The sequence below is a fragment of the Arachis ipaensis genome, chromosome B03 (genome assembly GCF_000816755.2).
Source record: "Arachis ipaensis cultivar K30076 chromosome B03, Araip1.1, whole genome shotgun sequence".
In the NCBI taxonomy this organism is placed as follows: domain Eukaryota; kingdom Viridiplantae; phylum Streptophyta; class Magnoliopsida; order Fabales; family Fabaceae; genus Arachis; species Arachis ipaensis.
The window spans coordinates 89,190,473-89,195,081 of NC_029787.2; positions in this window are offsets into that span (position 1 = coordinate 89,190,473).

The window sequence follows — 4,609 nt, forward strand, 5'->3', positions numbered from 1 at the left end:
TCCTCTTGTGGCTCTTCTTCTATGTGTGGCTCATCTTCTTCCATTGGCTCTTCTTTTTCCCTTCCTCCATGTGGTCTTCGGCCTTGATGTGCTTCAAGGGGCATCATCATTCATTCAATGGTTATGGGCATGCCTTGGCTTAACCACATTGGATTCTCCTCTTCCAATGGAACTTTAGCCTTTGCACACAACCTCCGAATGGTACTTGGATAGTACAACCAAGATCCGGCCGAATTCTTTTCAGCTAGCTTTTGAATGTCTCTTGCAAGGATATCATGAACTCTTATCTCTCCACCCACCATGATACAATGCAGCATCACGGCTCTCTCCCTGTTAACTTCCGAGGTGTTCACTGTCCCCAGAATTGATCTTTTCATCAACTCATACCATCCTTTTTCTTTCGGAGTGAGGTTACATCTCTTCAGGAACTTGTATCTATTCTTGTTATCTCCTTCCCACTCTGAGTTCTCAAAACAAATGTCTCTAGCAATCTCCTCATAATCTTGATCCTCATTCAATCTTTGTTGGTATCCCGGTTCATCAAAGCGGACTGTTTTTAGTTTCAAGACTTTCTTGATTGCGTCCGGGCTAAAGTCTACTTCCACCCCCCGCACATAGCTCTTGTACGTTGGGGGTTCACGTATGTCAAGCCTTGGGACATTTGCATAGAACTCTCTTATAATATTGGTATTAATTCGGGTGGCTGGTGATGTAAGTTCCTCCCATCTCCTCTTCCGGATTTTGTTCTTCATTTCTTGACATCCATCATCCGGCAACATGAATGGAATTTCAGGATAGATTCTTTTCTCGTTCATCCATTGAATTTGCATTTGATGAAACCAAGACTTGAACCTCCGTTGGTCATATTCATGTGTTTCTTCCTCCACTATTGGATCTTTTCCTTTTCGTCGTTTGGTTCTTGAGGAGGATGCCATGATCACTTGGTTGGTTGAGAGGAAATGTGAAGAATGTTGGAGAGTTTGATGTGTGTTTGGAGGAAGAAGAAATTAAGGCCGAATTTACTATGACAAGGAATAATGAAGAGAAGTTTAAGTGGTTGGAGTTTAAAGTAAGAGAAATATTGCACTAAGCTCGTTATGTTGAGGAGTGATGAAGGGAGTGAAGTTTCTGAAGTTTGAGTGATTCGGTCATGTGCATGGCTTGAAGGTGATATGCTTTTAAATGAGCAATGAAGGGCTAGGATGCAATTAGAAACTATGGAGATCAAAGGTGTGCATGTATGGATGAATGAAGACAAAATTTGCTCCTTCCCTTGCCTTTGCCGTGATCATTCTCTGTTTGGAGGCGCACTAAACTTAGTATATGTTTCATAACAGTGCATGCAGTCAATGGACATGTTCATGAAAAGAGAAACGAATTCATGCTCAAATGATCATAACTTATTGAATTTAAAATGACATGAATCTTAAAGCATGGGTTGCCTCCCATGGAGCGCTCTTTTATTGTCACTAGCTTGACATTGAGGCTTTCTTTTATGGTGGCTGGTGCTTGTAGGGCCTCAATTTGTCTCCCCTGACCGTGATCCTCTTCTTTGTTCTCTGGTGTTCAATTTCAGCATGCTCTAATGATAGTATGTTGCTGACAGTGTAGTAATCCTCGGTTTGTTGATTTGCCCCCAGCTGTTGATATATCAGTTGCACTTTGTCACCTTTAGAAAGCCCTTCTGTTGGAATCTTTCTATTCTTCCAGCCCCTTTTTGCTTTGTTTCTGCGCTTCATCTTTCCTTTTGTTGATCTTTCTTTTCTGGCTGTAGGCTTTTCTTGGGGACCTCTCTTCTCAGTGGCCAGTATTCTAATATCCTCTTGGGCTTTTTCATCAGTCTGCACAATCTTTAGCATGGGGATGTTGCTGTGACATTCCTGGTCATTTTTCATATAGTCTTTCTTCTCCTTGCTAAATTGTGCCTCAGGTAATACCTTCAGAGTGACACTCTGGTCATGCATCCTGAGAGTTAATTCTCCTTTCTCTACGTCTATGATAGCTCTAGCAGTGGCCAAGAATGGTCTTCCCAGTATAACAGAGTCACCATCATCATCGTTTGATTCTAGAACCACAAAATCAGCAGGGTAAATAAAACTGTCCACCTTGACCAAAAGATTTTCAATTACACCCGTGGGGTATACCATTGACTTGTCTACCAGCTCCAAAGACATTTGTACTGGTTTGACCTCCTCTATATTCTGCTTTTTCACCAAGGAGGATGGTATTAAGTTAATACTTGCTCCGAGATCGCACATTGCTTTAGTGATGGTCAATTCCCCAATGGTGCAAGGCAACAGGAAGCTCCCTGGGTCCTCAAGCTTGGGAGGAAGCCCCTTTTGAATCAAGGCCCTGCATTCCTCAGTAATCATTATGGTTTCTTTCTCATCCCAGCTTCTTTTCTTGTTGATGAGATCCTTTAGAAACTTGGAGTACAGAGGCATTTGCTTAAGTGCTTCAGCCAAGGGAATATTGATTTCCAGCTTCTTAAAAATCTCAAGGAAGTTGTGAAAATGCTGGTCTTTAACTTCTTTGTTAAACCTCTGGGGATATGGCAGTGGAGGTGTGATGCTTTTTCCTATTTGCTGCTGCCCCTGAGCTACTTCCTTTGAGCTATGTGGCTGGTTATCCTTCTCTTTGAGTTTCTCAGTGTCTTTGTTTGGCATCACAACTTGCTCCTTGGCCTCATCTACCTTTGTTTGATTCTTATCCTCCATTGGTTCTTTGGTGTTTTCTGCTTGCTTCCTTGTAGTGACATTGTTGCTTGTCAATGTTCTCCCACTCCTTAATTGTATTGCCTTGCATTCTTCCTTGGGATTTGGAATTGTGTCACTGGGCAGTGAGTTTAAAGGTCTCTCAATAGATACTTGCTTGGAGAGTTGCCCCATCTGTCTCTCTAGGCTCTTCAGGGAGGCTTCCTGATTCTTGGCTACCATTTCCTGGTGTTTCAGCATTTTGTCTATCATGGCCTCCAAGTGTGTGATTCTTTGGGCTTCAAGTGATATTTGAGGTGGGTTATGAGATGTGGGTGGTGGATGGTAGGCATTTTGGTTGGTGGGTTGGTTATTAGATTGGTATTGGTTGAGGTTGGGGTAGTTGTTTTGAGGTTTTCTGTAGGGGTTTTGGTTAGCCTGCTGCTGGTTGTGATTTTGGATTTTCATGAGTTGCAAGGAACCTCCAGCTGAATGATCCAAAGCTTCCTGGGATTTCAGTGTCAAGCCTTCATAGAAGTTTTGAAGCTTCTCCCACTCATTAAACATAGCGGGGGGACATTTTCTGATCAGAGCCTTGTACCTCTCTCATGCCTCATAGATAGGTTCGGCCTCCATTTGTGTAAATGTTTGAACCTCAGCCTTTAACCTTATAATCCTCTGAGGTGGATAAAATTTTGCAAGGAACTTAGTTACCAAATCATCCCAGTTGTTGATGTTGTCTCTTGGAAAAGATTCTAACCATTGAGTGGCCTCGTCCCTGAGAGAAAATGGGAATAGCATCAGCTTGAAGCTGTCAGGGGGCACTCCATTAGTTTTGACAGTGTTGCATATCCTCAAGAAAGTGGATAAATGTTGGTGTGGGTCCTCAAGTGGTCCTCCACCAAAAGAGCAATTGTTCTGAACCAAAGTGATGAGTTGTGGCTTGAGTTCAAAATTGTTAGCATTGACATTTGGAGCCAAGATGCTGCTCCCACAATGTCTAGGATTTGCAAAGGTGTAGGAAGCCAAAACTCTCCTCTGGGGTGGGTTGCCATTGTTGTTGTCATTTCCACCTGGTGGATTGGTTAAATGTTCCTCTATCTCTTGGAATTCTTCGTCTGATTCCTCTTCTCCAACAATGTTTTTCCCTCTTTCAGCTCTTCTTAACCTCCTGAGAGTTCTTTCGTCTTGTTCATGAAAATTGGGTATGGTTCTTCTAGTACCTGACATACAAGCAGAACATGAGAAATGCACAAAACTAGTGACACTTCAATTTACTGCCAGATTGAAGTGTTAGTTAGTTTAAGCAAAAAATCAAACAGTTAGTGGGTTAATCAAAATTAAAGAAAAAGTGCTTGATCTAGATCTCCACCTCACTTAATCATTGTCAATCTAATCAATCCCCGGCAACGGCGCCAAAAACTTGATGAGTATTTTGGAGGAAAAATAAATCTCTCCCAAAACACACAAATCTAACCGGCAAGTGTACCGGGTCGTATCAAGTAATAAAAACTCACGGGAGTGAGGTCGATCCCACAGGGATTGAAGGATTGAGCAATTTTAGCTTAGTGGTTGATTTAGTCAAGCGAATCAAGATTTGGTTGATGGTTTTGTGACTTGCAGAATTAAATTACATTGAAGTAAAGAGAACAAGAAATAAATTGCTGAAACTTAAAGAACAAGAAATTAAATGGCCGAAACTTAAAGTGCAAGAAATATAAATTACGGAATCTTAAAGTGCAAGGAATGTAAATTGCTTGAAATGTAAAGGGGATTGGGATGTGGATTTGCAGAAATTAAACAAGGAAAAATTAAATTGCATCAAACAGAAGAGTAAAAGAGGAATTGGGATTGAACCGGAAATAAAGCAGAAAAGTAAATGAACATAAGAAGCAGTAAACAAGGAATTGAAATGG